Below are 16,834 nucleotides of genomic sequence, written 5' to 3' on the forward strand. Positions count from 1 at the left end.
TGACAACACATTTTAAACATTTTTCAACTTTTTAAGTTAGCCAAACTCAATTTTGGCAAAGGTAATTTTTCTGGCTAATTGCGAACAAATTTGGCTAACTCCTAAACCTAACTATCTAACTCCGAACACCTAAGAATGAGTATTGGTGAAATATTTTTGATAATCATTATTTAAAATTAAGCGGGGACTAAACATTTAATAATAATCAGCTATGCTATTACCCAAGGCACCACCCTAGGTCTAAGTCATCAAGCAACTTTTGAAGGCATTAATTCCCCTTAAGCCTGTCATAACCTACGCCTCGGTATAGACTGGTGCCTTAAACCAGCGCCTTAGTCCTCTCGGTAAAGTTACTCCTCTATATGAGCTTTTTTTTAACCTAGATCCTAAGTGGTCTCCTTTATGAGAATTACGGAAAAAAAAGTTGGCAACGGTGGGATTCGAACCCACGCCTCCGAAGAGACTGGTGCCTTAAACCAGCGCCTTAGACCGCTCGGCCACGTTACCCCTCTATCTGAGCTTTATTTAACCTAGATCTTCAGTGGTCTCCTTTATGAGAATTACGGAAAAAAAGTTGGCAACGGTGGGATTCGAACCCACGCCTCCGAAGAGACTGGTGCCTTGAACCAGCGCCTTAGACCGCTCGGCCACGTTACCCCCTTTATGAGCTTTATTTAACCTAGATCCTCAGTGGTCTCCTTTATGAGAATTACGGAAAATAAAGTTGGCAACGGTGGGATTCGAACCCACGCCTCCGAAGAGACTGGTGCCTTAAACCAGCGCCTTAGACCGCTCGGCCACGTTACCCCTCTATCTGAGCTTTATTTAACCTAGATCTTCAGTGGTCTCCTTTATGAGAATTACGGAAAAAAAGTTGGCAACGGTGGGATTCGAACCCACGCCTCCGAAGAGACTGGTGCCTTAAACCAGCGCCTTAGACCGCTCGGCCACGTTACCCCTCTATATGAGCTTTATTTAACCTAGATCATCAGTGGTCTCCTTTATGAGAATTACGGAAAAAAAGTTGGCAACGGTGGGATTCGAACCCACGCCTCCGAAGAGACTGGTGCCTTAAACCAGCGCCTTAGACCGCTCGGCCACGTTACCCCTCTATATGAGCTTTATTTAACCTAGATCTTCAGTGGTCTCCTTTATGAGAATTACGGAAAAAAAATGGCAACGGTGGGATTCGAACCCACGCCTCCGAAAAAACTGGGGCATTAACCCAGGGCCTTAGACCGCTCGGCCACGTTACCTCTCTATATGAGCTTTATTTAACCTAGATCTTCAGTGGTCTCCTTTATGAGAATTACGGAAAAAAAGTTGGCAACGGTGGGATTCGAACCCACGCCTCCGAAGAGACTGGTGCCTTGAACCAGCGCCTTAGACCGCTCGGCCACGTTACCCCCTTTATGAGCTTTATTTAACCTAGATTCTCAGTGGTCTCCTTTATGAGAATTACGGAAAATAAAGTTGGCAACGGTGGGATTCGAACCCACGCCTCCGAAGAGACTGGTGCCTTAAACCAGCGCCTTAGACCGCTCGGCCACGTTACCCCTCTAAATGAGCTTTATTTAACCTAGATCTTCAGTGGTCTCCTTTATGAGAATTACGGAAAAAAAAGTTGGCAACGGTGGGATTCGAACCCACGCCTCCGAAGAGACTGGTGCCTTAAACCAGCGCCTTAGACCGCTCGGCCACGTTACCCCTCTATCTGAGCTTTATTTAACCTAGATCTTCAGTGGTCTCCTTTATGAGAATTACGGAAAAAAAGTTGGCAACGGTGGGATTCGAACCCACGCCTCCGAAGAGACTGGTGCCTTGAACCAGCGCCTTAGACCGCTCGGCCACGTTACCCCCTTTATGAGCTTTATTTAACCTAGATCCTCAGTGGTCTCCTTTATGAGAATTACGGAAAATAAAGTTGGCAACGGTGGGATTCGAACCCACGCCTCCGAAGAGACTGGTGCCTTAAACCAGCGCCTTAGACCGCTCGGCCACGTTACCCCTCTAAATGAGCTTTATTTAACCTAGATCTTCAGTGGTCTCCTTTATGAGAATTACGGAAAAAAAAGTTGGCAACGGTGGGATTCGAACCCACGCCTCCGAAGAGACTGGTACCTTAAACCAGCGCCTTAGACCGCTCGGCCACGTTACCCCTCTATATGAACTTTATTTAACCTAGATCCTCAGTGGTCTCCTTTATGAGAATTACGGAAAAAAAATGTCAACGGTGGGATTCGAACCCACGCCTCCGAAAAAACTGGGGCATTAACCCAGGGCCTTAGACCGCTCGGCCACGTTACCTCTCTATATGAGCTTTATTTAACCTAGATCTTCAGTGGTCTAATTTATGAGAATTACGGAAAAAAAGTTGGCAACGGTGGGATTCGAACCCACGCTTCCGAAGAGACTGGTGCCTTAAACCAGCGCCTTAGACCGCTCGGCCACTTTACCCCTCTATATAAGCTTTATTTAACCTAGATCCTCAGTGGTCTCCTTTATGAGAAATACGGAAAAAAAAGTTGGCAACGGTGGGATTCGAACCCACGCCTCCGCAGAGACTGGTGCCTTAAACTAGCGCCTTAGACCGCTCGGCCACGTTACCCCTATTTAATAGCCCTATTTAACCTAGATCCTCATTGGTCTCCTTTATGAGAATAACGGAAAAAAGTTGGCAACGGTGGGATTCGAACCCACGCCTCCGAAGAGACTGGTGCCTTAAACCAGCGCCTTAGACCGCTCGGCCACGTTACCCCTCTATATGGGCTTTATTTAACCTGGATCCTCAGTGGTCTCCTTTATGAGAATTACGGAAAAAAAAGTTGGCAACGGTGGGATTCGGACCCACGCCTCCGAAGAGACTGGTGCCTTAAACCAGCGCCTTAGACCGCTCGGCCACGTTACCCCTCTATATGAGCTTTATTTAACCTGGATCCTCAGTGGTCTCCTTTATGAGAATTACGGAAAAAAAGTTGGCAACGGTGGGATTCGAACCCACGCCTCCGAAGAGACTGGTGCCTTAAACCAGCGCCTTAGACCGCTCGGCCACGTTACCCATCTATCTGAGCTTTATTTAACCTAGATCTTCAGTGGTCTCCTTTATGAGAATTACGGAAAAAAAGTTGGCAACGGTGGGATTCGAACCCACGCCTCCGAAGAGACTGGTGCCTTAAACCAGCGCCTTAGACCGCTCGGCCACGTTACCCCTCTATATGAGCTTTATTTAACCTAGATCTTCAGTGGTCTCCTTTATGAGAATTACGGAAAAAAAGTTGGCAACGGTGGGATTCGAACCCACGCCTCCGAAGAGACTGGTGCCTTAAACCAGCGCCTTAGACCGCTCGGCCACGTTACCACTCTATATGAGCTTTATTTAACCTAGATCTTCAGTGGTCTCCTTTATGAGAATTACGGAAAAAAAAGTTGGCAACGGTGGGATTCGAACCCACGCCTCCGAAGAGACTGGTGCCTAAAACCAGCGCCTTAGACCGCTCGGCCACGTCACCCCTCTATATGAACTTTATTTAACCTAGATCTTCAGTGGTCTCCTTTATGAGAATTACGGAAAAAAAGTTGTCAACGGTGGGATTCGAACCCACGCCTCCGAAGAGACTGGTGCCTTGAACCAGCGCCTTAGACCGCTCGGCCACGTTACCCCCTTTATGAGCTTTATTTAACCTAGATCCTCAGTGGTCTCCTTTATGAGAATTACGGAAAATAAAGTTGGCAACGGTGGGATTCGAACCCACGCCTCCGAAGAGACTGGTGCCTTAAACCAGCGCCTTAGACCGCTCGGCCACGTTACCCCTCTAAATGAGCTTTATTTAACCTAGATCTTCAGTGGTCTCCTTTATGAGAATTACGGAAAAAAAAGTTGGCAACGGTGGGATTCGAACCCACGCCTCCGAAGAGACTGGTACCTTAAACCAGCGCCTTAGACCGCTCGGCCACGTTACCCCTCTATATGAACTTTATTTAACCTAGATCCTCAGTGGTCTCCTTTATGAGAATTACGGAAAAAAAATGTCAACGGTGGGATTCGAACCCACGCCTCCGAAAAAACTGGGGCATTAACCCAGGGCCTTAGACCGCTCGGCCACGTTACCCCTCTATATGGGCTTTATTTAACCTGGATCCTCAGTGGTCTCCTTTATGAGAATTACGGAAAAAAAAGTTGGCAACGGTGGGATTCGGACCCACGCCTCCGAAGAGACTGGTGCCTTAAACCAGCGCCTTAGACCGCTCGGCCACGTTACCCCTCTATATGAGCTTTATTTAACCTGGATCCTCAGTGGTCTCCTTTATGAGAATTACGGAAAAAAAGTTGGCAACGGTGGGATTCGAACCCACGCCTCCGAAGAGACTGGTGCCTTAAACCAGCGCCTTAGACCGCTCGGCCACGTTACCCCTCTATATGAGCTTTATTTAACCTAGATCTTCAGTGGTCTCCTTTATGAGAATAACGGAAAAAAGTTGGCAACGGTGGGATTCGAACCCACGCCTCCGAAGAGACTGGTGCCTAAAACCAGCGCCTTAGACCGCTCGGCCACGTCACCCCTCTATATGAACTTTATTTAACCTAGATCTTCAGTGGTCTCCTTTATGAGAATTACGGAAAAAAAGTTGGCAACGGTGGGATTCGAACCCACGCCTCCGAAGAGACTGGTGCCTTGAACCAGCGCCTTAGACCGCTCGGCCACGTTACCCCTCTATCTGAGCTTTATTTAACCTGGATCCTCAGTGGTCTCCTTTATGAGAATTACGGAAAAAAAGTTGGCAACGGTGGGATTCGAACCCACGCCTCCGAAGAGACTGGTGCCTTAAACCAGCACCTTAGACCGCTCGGCCACGTTACCCCTCTATATGAGCTTTATTTAACCTAGATCTTCAGTGGTCTCCTTTATGAGAATTACGGAAAAAAAGTTGGCAACGGTGGGATTCGAACCCACGCCTCCGAAGAGACTGGTGCCTTAAACCAGCGCCTTAGACCGCTCGGCCACGTTACCCCTCTATATGAGCTTTATTTAACCTAGATCTTCAGTGGTCTCCTTTATGAGAATTACGGAAAAAAAAGTTGGCAACGGTGGGATTCGAACCCACGCCTCCGAAGAGACTGGTACCTTAAACCAGCGCCTTAGACCGCTCGGCCACGTCACCCCTCTATATGAACTTTATTTAACCTAGATCCTCAGTGGTCTCCTTTATGAGAATTACGGAAAAAAAATGGCAACGGTGGGATTCGAACCCACGCCTCCGAAAAAACTGGGGCATTAACCCAGGGCCTTAGACCGCTCGGCCACGTTACCTCTCTATATGAGCTTTATTTAACCTAGATCTTCAGTGGTCTCCTTTATGAGAATTACGGAAAAAAAGTTGGCAACGGTGGGATTCGAACCCACGCCTCCGAAGAGACTGGTGCCTTGAACCAGCGCCTTAGACCGCTCGGCCACGTTACCCCCTTTATAAGCTTTATTTAACCTAGATCCTCAGTGGTCTCCTTTATGAGAATTACGGAAAATAAAGTTGGCAACGGTGGGATTCGAACCCACGCCTCCGAAAAAACTGGGGCATTAACCCAGGGCCTTAGACCGCTCGGCCACGTTACCTCTCTATATGAGCTTTATTTAACCTAGATCTTCAGTGGTCTCCTTTATGAGAATTACGGAAAAAAAGTTGGCAACGGTGGGATTCGAACCCACGCCTCCGAAGAGACTGGTACCTTAAACCAGCGCCTTAGACCGCTCGGCCACGTTACCCCTCTATATGAACTTTATTTAACCTAGATCCTCAGTGGTCTCCTTTAAGAGAATTACGGAAAAAAAATGGCAACGGTGGGATTCGAACCCACGCCTCCGAAAAAACTGGGGCATTAACCCAGGGCCTTAGACCGCTCGGCCACGTTACCTCTCTATATGAGCTTTATTTAACCTAGATCTTCAGTGGTCTCCTTTATGAGAATTACGGAAAAAAAGTTGGCAACGGTGGGATTCGAACCCACGCTTCCGAAGAGACTGGTGCCTTAAACCAGCGCCTTAGACCGCTCGGCCACGTTACCCCCTTTATGAGCTTTATTTAACCTAGATCCTCAGTGGTCTCCTTTATGAGAATTACGGAAAATAAAGTTGGCAACGGTGGGATTCGAACCCACGCCTCCGAAGAGACTGGTGCCTAAAACCAGCGCCTTTTTTTTTAATAAAATCTTTATTAACATGTCTTAAAAGATACAATACAAATATAACAATTTTATGTGATCATAGCGGGTTCGAAAATAATAGAGGAAATGTCTCTATTGTTAAAAAATAAATAATTTCGACATTATTATAATGATAAATATTGCAATTACCTAAAAACTATATTTAATAGATTATTCATAATAACGTCAGACGGAGTATCCATATTTAGTTTTCTTTGCTTATTCCGACATTCTCTTTATAACATTGCGTGGACTTTTTTTAGAAATATGACATCCTGAAATACAGTTTCATTAAAGGAACATTGACAACGATACATCCAAATTTCTCGTTTAAAAATTGCACTTAATAAATTTACAACTTTCCAAAAAATAACAGGTTTTTTTAAATCAGTAGTTATCTCGCCCAAAATTATAAAAGAGTTTCGAGATTTTGTAGGACTACCGAATAAGTCCCGGGAAAGGTCCAAGACGGCACAGAACAACCAAGTCCACCATTGCGACACCACGGGACACTCCACGAAAAGATGTTCTACAGTTTCGGAGCCGGTTTGACAAAAGGGACATCGAGAGTCCGGGACCACGAGACCGTGCACTAAACGTGATTTTACTGGAAATCCCTGATGGATCAGTCAAATATTCGTGGCCGAAAGGGAAGGGCCCAAAAAGTTGGAACGGACGAATTTCCAACGAACACGGCAGATAGGGCCACCGAAAAAGCGACGCCAACGCTCCTCGCCGCTGGACTCAGTAGATAAACCGGTCGCGAAAGTATCGTAAATAAACTTGACCGAAAGAGCGAATTTGATCATTTCACCATTGGCATTTACAACCGATAACCCGAAATTAGGCGCGACAGGAAAACGGCGCGGTTTCATCACACCCCGCGCAATCTTGGTTGCCCAGGCAGGAGGAATAGCAGCGATAAGTTCTTTATAGAGGTCCATCGTTTTGGACTGCGACATTCTGATTATCGAATCCTCGGTAGCATCGATGATCGCTTGCTGTGGTAAAAATCCTGGAACGTACTCGTAACACAAATCACGAATGGTCCGGAAACCAGCACGAGAAAAGTATTGACATTCGAGACGACCGAATCGCGACAAGCTCAATCGCGGATTCAGGAAGAGTGGTTCGTCCAAAAAGTCCGAGAGAGGGGGAAAAATCCATCCGTTGAGATGAGAATAATCATCCCAAGCGCGAAGCATTGAAACGTACCGATCGGGAAGACCGGCAGCACGACGCGAGTCAATAGTTAATCGGAAGACTTGAATGCCAAGTTGCAAATCGCCCCCATAGTGGTCAAGGATCACTGAATAAAGGTCCCGATAGTAATCCGAAGTAGCGTCTTCAAACAGAGTAAGGATTTCGCGAACGCGAAAAGCTTTGACTTTTGTTGGGATATCCACGAGGCCGAAACCCCCAAAAAACGTTGGCCGAATGAGAGTGTCATACGCGACAAGGTGAGGACCGGTTCCCCAAATAAATGATAAAATGGCGGCTTGAAATTGGCTGAGCCAAAACAGAGAAATGTCGACGGCTTTTAAGATATGCCAAAGCGTAGACGCAGCCAAAACGTTAACCACTAAGACTTTCCCAATGATAGATAGAGGACGACCCTTCCAAGAACGCAAGACGCGACAAAAATTTCTGTACCGCTCTTCCCACTGAAGTTGAGGTAAATTGGCATAGTCATAGTCAATCCAAATGCTGAGAATCTTCAAAGGCGCACTTGAGATAGTTATACCACGCGAGACGAGAAGATCCCGACCGTGATAAAGACCAAGCCATTTCTCTTTACACTTCGCTGGGTTTAATTTAGCACCCGAAGCCTGACCAAAATCCGAAAGAATTTCGCATATCGGAGGGATAGCAGTCTCAGATGTAGATACGATAGTAGTGTCATCCATATGTTGAAAGAGTTTCGGCAAAAGCGAATGAGCAGAGAGACGGAGTGCCGGTATTGTGTCGTGGCGATTCACCGCGCTAAACAATGGTTCCGAAGCTAATATATACAGCAATGGGCTGAGAGGGCAACCTTGACGAACCGAGCGACCCAACGAGAACAGAGGAGTTAAATGACCGTTGATTTTGACACAGGCCTTGGAACCCGCGATAAAAGCTTGAATCCACCGGCAGAAGAAAGGGCCAAACCCCATCGAGGCTAATAATGCGAATAAAAACGGCCAAGACACCCCATCGAAAGCTTTCAAGAGGTCCAACTGTACGAGAATACCACCTTCCCCACGAATCCGCAGAAGCTCCGTTACATCCGACAAAGTCCTTGTAGTGAAAGAAATGTCCCGACCGCGAACCGCTCCCGTCTGAGTCGGTGACGTAATATTTGGTAACAGTCGAGCGAGCCGAAGCGCGAAAACCTTGGATAAAATTTTAAAGTCCGTGTTTAACAATGTAATAGGACGCCAATTTTTTAAAAGCGACAAGTCACCAGCTTTCGGCACAAGAACTATGAGACCAACTTTCATACTGGGAGGAATGTGCCCATGGTCGCGGATAGTTTGAACCATACCGAGATATTCGTTTTTGATTAGAGGGAGAAAAAAGCGCCAAAACTCCACCGTTAAACCGTCAAGACCCGGACTCTTATTGTTCTTCATAGAACCCAAGGCGTGTTCGATTTCCCCCCAAGCAACCGGTTGCTCAAGGGCAGAGCTATCAACGGCATCAACACGGTTACGGACTAGGTCAGTAAAACGGCGACACTGTTCCTCGCAGATAGGCTCGTTGGTATAAAGGGCATTGTAAAACTCGAATATTTCGTTACGGATAAGAACCCCGTCACGTAACACCTCACCAGAGCTAGAAACCAAACGACCAATTGAATTAATGCCCTGGCGGTGGGTCTCCAAACGCAAAAAATAACGCGTAGGTCTCTCTCCCAATTCTTGAAAATCTGCCTTCGCGCGAAGAACCTGGCCCCGAATTACCCCAGCATCGAAATCCGCAAGCAACTGCTTCGCTACTAACAATTCCGACAGGCAGCTCGGATCATTGGCGAAACGCGCCACGAGACCCGAAATCCGCTCTATCAGAGCAGACCGAGAATTCCGTAACTTCTGAGCGCGAACTTTACCATAGAAGATAGCGTAGTCCTTGATAGTGACTTTAAGGTTCTCGTACCAGCTAAATATGTTCTCGCGGTTCTCTATAGTGTCGCGACTCCGATTAACAATACGCTGGATGCCGTTGCGAAAGCGATCCTCTTCCAGTAAAGTAGAATTAAATGCCCAAACCCCAGGCCCGCGTTGAACACCACTAGGATCAAAAACAAGAGACACGGCTTTATGATCGGAAAAAGAGATGGGCGAAATGAGACATCGTGAACAATTATGCGCATCCGTAGGGCGGGTAAATATATAATCAAGACGTGACAGTACAAAGTTCCCGTACACGAAACCCGAACGCGTGTAATCAAAGTGATCTTGGTGACACGCCCGCCAGGGATCATGAAGATCCAGTCCCACAGCCACAATTTAAGTGACGAAGGCTGACAAAGAGGGCGGGCCTTCGAAGCAGGGCGTCGATCGAGATTATAGCTTAAAACATCGTTAAAATCGCCCGCAATAATCGGACGAGGTAAAATAGAGCACCATAATTTCGCAGTAGACAAAAAAGCTGTTCGCGCCGATGCGTCATTCGGCGCGTAGATATTCGCAAAATCCAAAGGTAAATCGTCAACGAGCGCGGAGACAGATAAAAAACGCCCGCAACCACTACGAAAAACCCGCGAAGGAATAACGTCAAGGCCGGCACGGAAACATGTCGCTACGCCGCAAAAAGTGGTAACTGGATCATTATCCCAAAAAACACGCCCACGAAAAATGTCCCGAAACACTCCCACGTGCTCATTCGTCCAATGGGTCTCCTGTAGGAAAACCACGTCGTACGCGCCTATAAAAGCAAGAAGTTCCCTCATCTTGTCTAGGTTCCGAAGACCGTTGACGTTAACTGTTACGATTCTTAGCGGCATGATGAGAGTTGGGGATGCGGGATAACAACACTTGGAAGCGACTTCGATGCGGGAGTGTCCGAAGAATTAGGCTTCGAATCCTTGGAAACTACATTCGTCTTCTTAGGTGGAGGCTGTCGTTATTCAGCGTCCGACCCACTAGTAAAAGGCAGGAGTCGTTTACCCGAGTCCTTCACGCTAGGAGTTACTTCATTTTTCTCCACGTCGTCACCACCCTTGGCGGCACCGGTATCATTAGGCATATGTACATCCTGAACATTATGATCGTTAGAGCGATAATTACCGAGAATTCCGGAACTGGCTTCATCGTCAGTCTCCCTCGACTCAATGATCGTAGACCGAGTGGGGCAGACCCGAGCCATATGGCCCTGCTTCTTACATCGAAAACAAATAAAAGATGGGCATTCCTTGTAGAGGTGGCTGGATGAAAGACACCCATTACAAACTTTACTCTGGGAGTTATGACGAACTCGGTCAAAAGTCTCCCGACCAAGAACGTCCTTTATTTTTAAGCCGTACGGTAAGGAACTAACGCATTCGGCAAGACGAACCTTGACCGACCGGCGACCAAAATAAACACCTTCGTCATTTTCACGCCAAAGTATTTCGCCTTTAATCTCGCATAATAAGCTCTCCAATTTTTCTTTAACAGCCTCATCACTCACAAATTCTGGTAAGCCAAAGATGTTAACCATGACTAGCTTCCTCGCAATCCCAGACACATCAAAACGCTTGTCTCCCTCCTGAAGATCAGCATCCAGACAAAGATCGGCGTCATCCTGGCGAAAAAAGGTGACGTTATAGCCACCGTCCGTAGCAACAACCGACGAAACCGAATTAGGCCCGTAATCCAAAATACATGCCGTCAATATTTCCTGCTTCGAAACTTCTTTAACTTCACACTCCACAAAAACGGAGCGCTTTAAAATATCCATCCTGGATTTCAGAAGAAAACCCAGGAGGGCATAAAAAACGAAAAATAAACTGCGTGAATTAGTAAATTTTAAATTAAGCAAACAAAATGTTAGAGAAAGAACCGAAACTAAGGCTTAGCGAGAAGACGAGGAGAGCAAAGAAAAACGAACCGCACTCTCCAAAAAACCAAACGCGAATCCCATCTGAGCTACGCCCCCTTGAGAATGCTTCTAAAAAACACAATTTAAGAACATTTTCACCGATTTAAAGAAATTAAAGTAAACTGGAGGCGCTGGGCATCGATCCCAGTACCTCTCGCATGCTAAGCGAGCGCTCTACCATCTGAGCTACGCCCCCTCGAGAATGCATCTCAAAACACAATTTAAGAACATTTTTACCATATTTAAAGAAATTTAAGGAAACTGGAGGCGCTGGGCATCGATCCCAGTACCTCTCGCATGCTAAGCGAGCGCCCTACCATCTGAGCTACGCCCCCTCGAGAATGCTTCTCAAAACACAATTTAAGAACATTTTTACCGTATTTAAAGAAATTTAAGAAAACTGGAGGCGCTGGGCATCGATCCCAGTACTTCTCGCATGCTAAGCGAGCGCTCTACCATCTGAGCTACGCCCCCTCGAGAATGCTTCTCAAAACACGATTTAAGAACATTTTTACCGTATTTAAAGATATTTAAGAAAACTGGAGGCGCTGGGCATCGATCCCAGTACCTCTCGCATGGTAAGCGAGCGCTCTACCATCTGAGCTACGCCCCCTTGAGAATGCTTCTCAAAACACAATTTAAGAACATTTTTACCGTATTTAAAGAAATTTAAGAAAACTGGAGGCGCTGGGCATCGATCCCAGTACTTCTCGCATGCTAAGCGAGCGCTCTACCATCTGAGCTACGCCCCCTTGAGAATGCTTCTCAAAACACAATTTAAGAACATTTTTACCGTATTTAAAGAAATTTAAGAAAACTGGAGGCGCTGGGCATCGATCCCAGTACCTCTCGCATGCTAAGCGAGCGCTCTACCAAACACAATTTAAGAACATTTTAACCGTATTTAAAGAAATTTAAGAAAACCGGAGGCGCTGGGCATCGATCCCATTACCTCTCGCATGCTAAGCGAGCGCTTTACCATCTGAGCTACGCCCCCTTGAGAACGCTTCTCAAAACACAATCTAAGAACATTTTTATTGTATTTAAAGAAATTTAAGAAAACTGGAGGCGCTGGGCATCGATCCCAGTACCTCTTGCATGCTAAGCGAGCGCTCTACCATCTGAGCTACGCCCCCTTAAGATTGCTTCTCAAAACACAATTTAAGAACATTTTTACCGTATTTAAAGAAATTTAAGAAAACTGGAGGCGCTGGGCATCGATCCCAGTACCTCTCGCATGCTAAGCGAGCGCTTTACCATCTGAGCTACGCCCCCTTGAGAATACTTCTCAAAACACAATTTAAGAACATTTTTACCGTATTTAAAGAAATTTAAGAAAACTGGAGGCGCTGGGCATCGATCCCAGTACCTCTCGCATGCTAAGCGAGCGCTCTACCATCTGAGCTAGGCCCCGTTGAGAATGCTTCTCAAAACACAATTTAAGAACATTTTTACCGTATTTAAAGAAATTTAAGAAAACTGGAGGCGCTGGGCATCGATCCCAGTACCTCTCGCATGCTAAGCGAGCGCTCTACCATCTGAGCTACGCCCCCTTGAGAATGCTTCTCAAAACACAATTTAAGAACATTTTTACCGTATTTAAAGAAATTTAAGAAAACTGGAGGCGCTGGGCATCGATCCCATTACCTCTCACATGCTAAGCGAGCGCTCTAACAAACACAATTTAAGAACATTTTAACCGTATTTAAAGAAATTTAAGAAAACTGGAGGCGCTGGGCATCGATCCCATTACCTCTCGCATGCTAAGCGAGCGCTCTACCATCTGAGCTACGCCCCCTTGAGAATGCTTCTCAAAACACAATTTAAGAACATTTTTACCGTATTTAAAGAAATTTAAGAAAACTGGAGGCGCTGGGCATCGATCCCAGTACCTCTCGCATGCTAAGCGAGCGCTCTACCAAACACAATTTAAGAACATTTTAACCGTATTTAAAGAAATTGAAGAAAACTGGAGGCGCTGGGCATCGCTCCCATTACCTCTCGCATGCTAAGCGAGCGCTCTACCATCTGAGCTACGCCCCCTTGAGAATGCTTCTCAAAACACAATTTAAGAACATTTTAACCGTATTTAAAGTAATTTAAGAAAACTGGAGGCGCTGGGGATCGATCCCAGTACCTCTCGCATGCTAAGCGAGCGCTCTACCAAACACAATTTAAGAACATTTTAACCGTATTTAAAGTAATTTAAGAAAACTGGAGGCGCTGGGCATCGATCCCATTACCTCTCGCATGCTAAGCGAGCGCTCTACCAAACACAATTTAAGAACATTTTAACCGTATTTAAAGTAATTTAAGAAAACTGGAGGCGCTGGGCATCGATCCCATTACCTCTCGCATGCTAAGCGAGCGCTCTACCATCTGAGCTACGCCCCCTTGAAAATGCTTCTGAAATATAATTTTGGATCATTTTTACCGTATTTAAAGAAATTTAAGAAAACTGGAGGCGCTGGGCATCGATCCCAGTACCTCTCGCATGCTAAGCGAGCGCTCTACCATCTGAGCTACGCCCCCTTGAGAATGCTTCTCAAAACACAATTTAAGAACATTTTAACCGTATTTAAAGTAATTTAAGAAAACTGGAGGCGCTGGGGATCGATCCCAGTACCTCTCGCATGCTAAGCGAGCGCACTACTATCTGAGCTACGCCCCCTCGAGAATGCTTCTCAAAACACAATTTAAGAACATTTTTACCGTATTTAAAGAAATTTAAGAAAACTGGAGGCGCTGGGCATCGATCCCAGTACTTCTCGCATGCTAAGCGAGCGCTCTACCATCTGAGCTACGCCCCCTCGAGAATGCTTCTCAAAACACGATTTAAGAACATTTTTACCGTATTTAAAGATATTTAAGAAAACTGGAGGCGCTGGGCATCGATCCCAGTACTTCTCGCATGCTAAGCGAGCGCTCTACCATCTGAGCTACGCCCCCTTGAGAATGCTTCTCAAAACACAATTTAAGAACATTTTTACCGTATTTAAAGAAATTTAAGAAAACTGGAGGCGCTGGGCATCGATCCCGGTACCTCTCGCATGCTAAGCGAGCGCTCTACCAAACACAATTTAAGAACATTTTAACCGTATTTAAAGAAATTTAAGAAAACCGGAGGCGCTGGGCATCGATCCCATTACCTCTCGCATGCTAAGCGAGCGCTTTACCATCTGAGCTACGCCCCCTTGAGAACGCTTCTCAAAACACAATCTAAGAACATTTTTATTGTATTTAAAGAAATTTAAGAAAACTGGAGGCGCTGGGCATCGATCCCAGTACCTCTTGCATGCTAAGCGAGCGCTCTACCATCTGAGCTACGCCCCCTTAAGATTGCTTCTCAAAACACAATTTAAGAACATTTTTACCGTATTTAAAGAAATTTAAGAAAACTGGAGGCGCTGGGCATCGATCCCAGTACCTCTCGCATGCTAAGCGAGCGCTTTACCATCTGAGCTACGCCCCCTTGAGAATACTTCTCAAAACACAATTTAAGAACATTTTTACCGTATTTAAAGAAATTTAAGAAAACTGGAGGCGCTGGGCATCGATCCCAGTACCTCTCGCATGCTAAGCGAGCGCTCTACCATCTGAGCTAGGCCCCGTTGAGAATGCTTCTCAAAACACAATTTAAGAACATTTTTACCGTATTTAAAGAAATTTAAGAAAACTGGAGGCGCTGGGCATCGATCCCATTACCTCTCACATGCTAAGCGAGCGCTCAAACAAACACAATTTAAGAACATTTTAACCGTATTTAAAGAAATTTAAGAAAACTGGAGGCGCTGGGCATCGCTCCCATTACCTCTCGCATGCTAAGCGAGCGCTCTACCATCTGAGCTACGCCCCCTTGAGAATGCTTCTCAAAACACAATTTAAGAACATTTTAACCGTATTTAAAGTAATTTAAGAAAACTGGAGGCGCTGGGGATCGATCCCAGTACCACTCGCATGCTAAGCGAGCGCACTACTATCTGAGCTACGCCCCCTCGAGAATGCTTCTCAAAACACAATTTAAGAACATTTTTACCGTATTTAAAGAAATTTAAGAAAACTGGAGGCGCTGGGCATCGATCCCAGTACCTCTCGCATGCTAAGCGAGCGCCCTACCATCTGAGCTACGCCCCCTCGAGAATGCTTCTCAAAACACAATTTAAGAACATTTTTACCGTATTTAAAGAAATTTAAGAAAACTGGAGGCGCTGGGCATCGATCCCAGTACTTCTCGCATGCTAAGCGAGCGCTCTACCATCTGAGCTACGCCCCCTCGAGAATGCTTCTCAAAACACGATTTAAGAACATTTTTACCGTATTTAAAGATATTTAAGAAAACTGGAGGCGCTGGGCATCGATCCCAGTACTTCTCGCATGCTAAGCGAGCGCTCTACCATCTGAGCTACGCCCCCTTGAGAATGCTTCTCAAAACACAATTTAAGAACATTTTTACCGTATTTAAAGAAATTTAAGAAAACTGGAGGCGCTGGGCATCGATCCCAGTACCTCTCGCATGCTAAGCGAGCGCTCTACCAAACACAATTTAAGAACATTTTAACCGTATTTAAAGAAATTTAAGAAAACCGGAGGCGCTGGGCATCGATCCCATTACCTCTCGCATGCTAAGCGAGCGCTTTACCATCTGAGCTACGCCCCCTTGAGAACGCTTCTCAAAACACAATCTAAGAACATTTTTATTGTATTTAAAGAAATTTAAGAAAACTGGAGGCGCTGGGCATCGATCCCAGTACCTCTTGCATGCTAAGCGAGCGCTCTACCATCTGAGCTACGCCCCCTTACGATTGCTTCTCAAAACACAATTTAAGAACATTTTTACCGTATTTAAAGAAATTTAAGAAAACTGGAGGCGCTGGGCATCGATCCCAGTACCTCTCGCATGCTAAGCGAGCGCTTTACCATCTGAGCTACGCCCCCTTGAGAATACTTCTCAAAACACAATTTAAGAACATTTTTACCGTATTTAAAGAAATTTAAGAAAACTGGAGGCGCTGGGCATCGATCCCAGTACCTCTCGCATGCTAAGCGAGCGCTCTACCATCTGAGCTAGGCCCCGTTGAGAATGCTTCTCAAAACACAATTTAAGAACATTTTTACCGTATTTAAAGAAATTTAAGAAAACTGGAGGCGCTGGGCATCGATCCCAGTACCTCTCGCATGCTAAGCGAGCGCTCTACCATCTGAGCTACGCCCCCTTGAGAATGCTTCTCAAAACACAATTTAAGAACATTTTTACCGTATTTAAAGAAATTTAAGAAAACTGGAGGCGCTGGGCATCGATCCCATTACCTCTCACATGCTAAGCGAGCGCTCTAACAAACACAATTTAAGAACATTTTAACCGTATTTAAAGAAATTTAAGAAAACTGGAGGCGCTGGGCATCGATCCCATTACCTCTCGCATGCTAAGCGAGCGCTCTACCATCTGAGCTACGCCCCCTTGAGAATGCTTCTCAAAACACAATTTAAGAACATTTTTACCGTATTTAAAGAAATTTAAGAAAACTGGAGGCGCTGGGCATCGATCCCAGTACCTCTCGCATGCTAAGCGAGCGC

The 16,834-nt window shown here is 45.8% G+C and overlaps 51 non-coding genes across 51 annotated transcripts; all 51 read right to left on the reverse strand.

The window, feature by feature from the left end:
* Nucleotides 1–425: 425 nt before the first annotated feature.
* TRNAL-AAG (transfer RNA leucine (anticodon AAG)) lies at nt 426–507 on the reverse strand. Its single transcript has one exon. It is a non-coding gene; the product is annotated as a tRNA-Leu (tRNA).
* A 68-nt stretch (nt 508–575) lies between these two features.
* TRNAL-AAG (transfer RNA leucine (anticodon AAG)) lies at nt 576–657 on the reverse strand. The gene has a single exon. It is a non-coding gene; the product is annotated as a tRNA-Leu (tRNA).
* Nucleotides 658–725: 68 nt separating this feature from the next.
* Nucleotides 726–807, reverse strand: TRNAL-AAG (transfer RNA leucine (anticodon AAG)). Its single transcript has one exon. It is a non-coding gene; the product is annotated as a tRNA-Leu (tRNA).
* Nucleotides 808–875: 68 nt separating this feature from the next.
* On the reverse strand, nt 876–957 carry TRNAL-AAG (transfer RNA leucine (anticodon AAG)). The gene has a single exon. It is a non-coding gene; the product is annotated as a tRNA-Leu (tRNA).
* A 68-nt stretch (nt 958–1,025) lies between these two features.
* TRNAL-AAG (transfer RNA leucine (anticodon AAG)) lies at nt 1,026–1,107 on the reverse strand. Its single transcript has one exon. It is a non-coding gene; the product is annotated as a tRNA-Leu (tRNA).
* A 217-nt stretch (nt 1,108–1,324) lies between these two features.
* Nucleotides 1,325–1,406, reverse strand: TRNAL-AAG (transfer RNA leucine (anticodon AAG)). Its single transcript has one exon. It is a non-coding gene; the product is annotated as a tRNA-Leu (tRNA).
* A 68-nt stretch (nt 1,407–1,474) lies between these two features.
* TRNAL-AAG (transfer RNA leucine (anticodon AAG)) lies at nt 1,475–1,556 on the reverse strand. The gene has a single exon. It is a non-coding gene; the product is annotated as a tRNA-Leu (tRNA).
* A 69-nt stretch (nt 1,557–1,625) lies between these two features.
* On the reverse strand, nt 1,626–1,707 carry TRNAL-AAG (transfer RNA leucine (anticodon AAG)). The gene has a single exon. It is a non-coding gene; the product is annotated as a tRNA-Leu (tRNA).
* Nucleotides 1,708–1,775: 68 nt separating this feature from the next.
* Nucleotides 1,776–1,857, reverse strand: TRNAL-AAG (transfer RNA leucine (anticodon AAG)). Its single transcript has one exon. It is a non-coding gene; the product is annotated as a tRNA-Leu (tRNA).
* Nucleotides 1,858–1,925: 68 nt separating this feature from the next.
* Nucleotides 1,926–2,007, reverse strand: TRNAL-AAG (transfer RNA leucine (anticodon AAG)). The gene has a single exon. It is a non-coding gene; the product is annotated as a tRNA-Leu (tRNA).
* Nucleotides 2,008–2,076: 69 nt separating this feature from the next.
* On the reverse strand, nt 2,077–2,158 carry TRNAL-AAG (transfer RNA leucine (anticodon AAG)). Its single transcript has one exon. It is a non-coding gene; the product is annotated as a tRNA-Leu (tRNA).
* A 217-nt stretch (nt 2,159–2,375) lies between these two features.
* On the reverse strand, nt 2,376–2,457 carry TRNAL-AAG (transfer RNA leucine (anticodon AAG)). Its single transcript has one exon. It is a non-coding gene; the product is annotated as a tRNA-Leu (tRNA).
* A 69-nt stretch (nt 2,458–2,526) lies between these two features.
* On the reverse strand, nt 2,527–2,608 carry TRNAL-AAG (transfer RNA leucine (anticodon AAG)). The gene has a single exon. It is a non-coding gene; the product is annotated as a tRNA-Leu (tRNA).
* Nucleotides 2,609–2,675: 67 nt separating this feature from the next.
* TRNAL-AAG (transfer RNA leucine (anticodon AAG)) lies at nt 2,676–2,757 on the reverse strand. The gene has a single exon. It is a non-coding gene; the product is annotated as a tRNA-Leu (tRNA).
* Nucleotides 2,758–2,826: 69 nt separating this feature from the next.
* On the reverse strand, nt 2,827–2,908 carry TRNAL-AAG (transfer RNA leucine (anticodon AAG)). Its single transcript has one exon. It is a non-coding gene; the product is annotated as a tRNA-Leu (tRNA).
* A 68-nt stretch (nt 2,909–2,976) lies between these two features.
* Nucleotides 2,977–3,058, reverse strand: TRNAL-AAG (transfer RNA leucine (anticodon AAG)). Its single transcript has one exon. It is a non-coding gene; the product is annotated as a tRNA-Leu (tRNA).
* A 68-nt stretch (nt 3,059–3,126) lies between these two features.
* On the reverse strand, nt 3,127–3,208 carry TRNAL-AAG (transfer RNA leucine (anticodon AAG)). The gene has a single exon. It is a non-coding gene; the product is annotated as a tRNA-Leu (tRNA).
* A 68-nt stretch (nt 3,209–3,276) lies between these two features.
* TRNAL-AAG (transfer RNA leucine (anticodon AAG)) lies at nt 3,277–3,358 on the reverse strand. The gene has a single exon. It is a non-coding gene; the product is annotated as a tRNA-Leu (tRNA).
* Nucleotides 3,359–3,427: 69 nt separating this feature from the next.
* On the reverse strand, nt 3,428–3,509 carry TRNAL-UAG (transfer RNA leucine (anticodon UAG)). The gene has a single exon. It is a non-coding gene; the product is annotated as a tRNA-Leu (tRNA).
* Nucleotides 3,510–3,577: 68 nt separating this feature from the next.
* TRNAL-AAG (transfer RNA leucine (anticodon AAG)) lies at nt 3,578–3,659 on the reverse strand. Its single transcript has one exon. It is a non-coding gene; the product is annotated as a tRNA-Leu (tRNA).
* Nucleotides 3,660–3,727: 68 nt separating this feature from the next.
* On the reverse strand, nt 3,728–3,809 carry TRNAL-AAG (transfer RNA leucine (anticodon AAG)). Its single transcript has one exon. It is a non-coding gene; the product is annotated as a tRNA-Leu (tRNA).
* A 69-nt stretch (nt 3,810–3,878) lies between these two features.
* On the reverse strand, nt 3,879–3,960 carry TRNAL-AAG (transfer RNA leucine (anticodon AAG)). Its single transcript has one exon. It is a non-coding gene; the product is annotated as a tRNA-Leu (tRNA).
* A 218-nt stretch (nt 3,961–4,178) lies between these two features.
* Nucleotides 4,179–4,260, reverse strand: TRNAL-AAG (transfer RNA leucine (anticodon AAG)). Its single transcript has one exon. It is a non-coding gene; the product is annotated as a tRNA-Leu (tRNA).
* A 68-nt stretch (nt 4,261–4,328) lies between these two features.
* Nucleotides 4,329–4,410, reverse strand: TRNAL-AAG (transfer RNA leucine (anticodon AAG)). The gene has a single exon. It is a non-coding gene; the product is annotated as a tRNA-Leu (tRNA).
* Nucleotides 4,411–4,477: 67 nt separating this feature from the next.
* Nucleotides 4,478–4,559, reverse strand: TRNAL-UAG (transfer RNA leucine (anticodon UAG)). The gene has a single exon. It is a non-coding gene; the product is annotated as a tRNA-Leu (tRNA).
* A 68-nt stretch (nt 4,560–4,627) lies between these two features.
* Nucleotides 4,628–4,709, reverse strand: TRNAL-AAG (transfer RNA leucine (anticodon AAG)). Its single transcript has one exon. It is a non-coding gene; the product is annotated as a tRNA-Leu (tRNA).
* Nucleotides 4,710–4,777: 68 nt separating this feature from the next.
* TRNAL-AAG (transfer RNA leucine (anticodon AAG)) lies at nt 4,778–4,859 on the reverse strand. Its single transcript has one exon. It is a non-coding gene; the product is annotated as a tRNA-Leu (tRNA).
* A 68-nt stretch (nt 4,860–4,927) lies between these two features.
* Nucleotides 4,928–5,009, reverse strand: TRNAL-AAG (transfer RNA leucine (anticodon AAG)). Its single transcript has one exon. It is a non-coding gene; the product is annotated as a tRNA-Leu (tRNA).
* A 69-nt stretch (nt 5,010–5,078) lies between these two features.
* TRNAL-AAG (transfer RNA leucine (anticodon AAG)) lies at nt 5,079–5,160 on the reverse strand. The gene has a single exon. It is a non-coding gene; the product is annotated as a tRNA-Leu (tRNA).
* A 217-nt stretch (nt 5,161–5,377) lies between these two features.
* Nucleotides 5,378–5,459, reverse strand: TRNAL-AAG (transfer RNA leucine (anticodon AAG)). Its single transcript has one exon. It is a non-coding gene; the product is annotated as a tRNA-Leu (tRNA).
* Nucleotides 5,460–5,677: 218 nt separating this feature from the next.
* Nucleotides 5,678–5,759, reverse strand: TRNAL-AAG (transfer RNA leucine (anticodon AAG)). Its single transcript has one exon. It is a non-coding gene; the product is annotated as a tRNA-Leu (tRNA).
* Nucleotides 5,760–5,976: 217 nt separating this feature from the next.
* Nucleotides 5,977–6,058, reverse strand: TRNAL-AAG (transfer RNA leucine (anticodon AAG)). Its single transcript has one exon. It is a non-coding gene; the product is annotated as a tRNA-Leu (tRNA).
* A 5,325-nt stretch (nt 6,059–11,383) lies between these two features.
* TRNAA-AGC (transfer RNA alanine (anticodon AGC)) lies at nt 11,384–11,456 on the reverse strand. The gene has a single exon. It is a non-coding gene; the product is annotated as a tRNA-Ala (tRNA).
* Nucleotides 11,457–11,522: 66 nt separating this feature from the next.
* Nucleotides 11,523–11,595, reverse strand: TRNAA-AGC (transfer RNA alanine (anticodon AGC)). Its single transcript has one exon. It is a non-coding gene; the product is annotated as a tRNA-Ala (tRNA).
* A 66-nt stretch (nt 11,596–11,661) lies between these two features.
* Nucleotides 11,662–11,734, reverse strand: TRNAA-AGC (transfer RNA alanine (anticodon AGC)). Its single transcript has one exon. It is a non-coding gene; the product is annotated as a tRNA-Ala (tRNA).
* Nucleotides 11,735–11,800: 66 nt separating this feature from the next.
* On the reverse strand, nt 11,801–11,873 carry TRNAG-ACC (transfer RNA glycine (anticodon ACC)). The gene has a single exon. It is a non-coding gene; the product is annotated as a tRNA-Gly (tRNA).
* A 66-nt stretch (nt 11,874–11,939) lies between these two features.
* TRNAA-AGC (transfer RNA alanine (anticodon AGC)) lies at nt 11,940–12,012 on the reverse strand. The gene has a single exon. It is a non-coding gene; the product is annotated as a tRNA-Ala (tRNA).
* Nucleotides 12,013–12,323: 311 nt separating this feature from the next.
* On the reverse strand, nt 12,324–12,396 carry TRNAA-AGC (transfer RNA alanine (anticodon AGC)). The gene has a single exon. It is a non-coding gene; the product is annotated as a tRNA-Ala (tRNA).
* A 66-nt stretch (nt 12,397–12,462) lies between these two features.
* On the reverse strand, nt 12,463–12,535 carry TRNAA-AGC (transfer RNA alanine (anticodon AGC)). The gene has a single exon. It is a non-coding gene; the product is annotated as a tRNA-Ala (tRNA).
* A 205-nt stretch (nt 12,536–12,740) lies between these two features.
* Nucleotides 12,741–12,813, reverse strand: TRNAA-AGC (transfer RNA alanine (anticodon AGC)). Its single transcript has one exon. It is a non-coding gene; the product is annotated as a tRNA-Ala (tRNA).
* A 906-nt stretch (nt 12,814–13,719) lies between these two features.
* TRNAA-AGC (transfer RNA alanine (anticodon AGC)) lies at nt 13,720–13,792 on the reverse strand. Its single transcript has one exon. It is a non-coding gene; the product is annotated as a tRNA-Ala (tRNA).
* A 205-nt stretch (nt 13,793–13,997) lies between these two features.
* Nucleotides 13,998–14,070, reverse strand: TRNAA-AGC (transfer RNA alanine (anticodon AGC)). Its single transcript has one exon. It is a non-coding gene; the product is annotated as a tRNA-Ala (tRNA).
* A 66-nt stretch (nt 14,071–14,136) lies between these two features.
* On the reverse strand, nt 14,137–14,209 carry TRNAA-AGC (transfer RNA alanine (anticodon AGC)). The gene has a single exon. It is a non-coding gene; the product is annotated as a tRNA-Ala (tRNA).
* Nucleotides 14,210–14,520: 311 nt separating this feature from the next.
* Nucleotides 14,521–14,593, reverse strand: TRNAA-AGC (transfer RNA alanine (anticodon AGC)). The gene has a single exon. It is a non-coding gene; the product is annotated as a tRNA-Ala (tRNA).
* A 66-nt stretch (nt 14,594–14,659) lies between these two features.
* TRNAA-AGC (transfer RNA alanine (anticodon AGC)) lies at nt 14,660–14,732 on the reverse strand. Its single transcript has one exon. It is a non-coding gene; the product is annotated as a tRNA-Ala (tRNA).
* Nucleotides 14,733–15,321: 589 nt separating this feature from the next.
* TRNAA-AGC (transfer RNA alanine (anticodon AGC)) lies at nt 15,322–15,394 on the reverse strand. Its single transcript has one exon. It is a non-coding gene; the product is annotated as a tRNA-Ala (tRNA).
* Nucleotides 15,395–15,460: 66 nt separating this feature from the next.
* Nucleotides 15,461–15,533, reverse strand: TRNAA-AGC (transfer RNA alanine (anticodon AGC)). Its single transcript has one exon. It is a non-coding gene; the product is annotated as a tRNA-Ala (tRNA).
* Nucleotides 15,534–15,599: 66 nt separating this feature from the next.
* Nucleotides 15,600–15,672, reverse strand: TRNAA-AGC (transfer RNA alanine (anticodon AGC)). Its single transcript has one exon. It is a non-coding gene; the product is annotated as a tRNA-Ala (tRNA).
* A 311-nt stretch (nt 15,673–15,983) lies between these two features.
* TRNAA-AGC (transfer RNA alanine (anticodon AGC)) lies at nt 15,984–16,056 on the reverse strand. The gene has a single exon. It is a non-coding gene; the product is annotated as a tRNA-Ala (tRNA).
* A 66-nt stretch (nt 16,057–16,122) lies between these two features.
* Nucleotides 16,123–16,195, reverse strand: TRNAA-AGC (transfer RNA alanine (anticodon AGC)). Its single transcript has one exon. It is a non-coding gene; the product is annotated as a tRNA-Ala (tRNA).
* Nucleotides 16,196–16,400: 205 nt separating this feature from the next.
* On the reverse strand, nt 16,401–16,473 carry TRNAA-AGC (transfer RNA alanine (anticodon AGC)). The gene has a single exon. It is a non-coding gene; the product is annotated as a tRNA-Ala (tRNA).
* Nucleotides 16,474–16,834: the final 361 nt, after the last annotated feature.

Source organism: Leiobunum rupestre, chromosome 10 (assembly GCF_980474605.1).
Source record: "Leiobunum rupestre chromosome 10, qqLeiRupe1.1.hap1, whole genome shotgun sequence".
Taxonomy (NCBI): domain Eukaryota; kingdom Metazoa; phylum Arthropoda; class Arachnida; order Opiliones; family Sclerosomatidae; genus Leiobunum; species Leiobunum rupestre.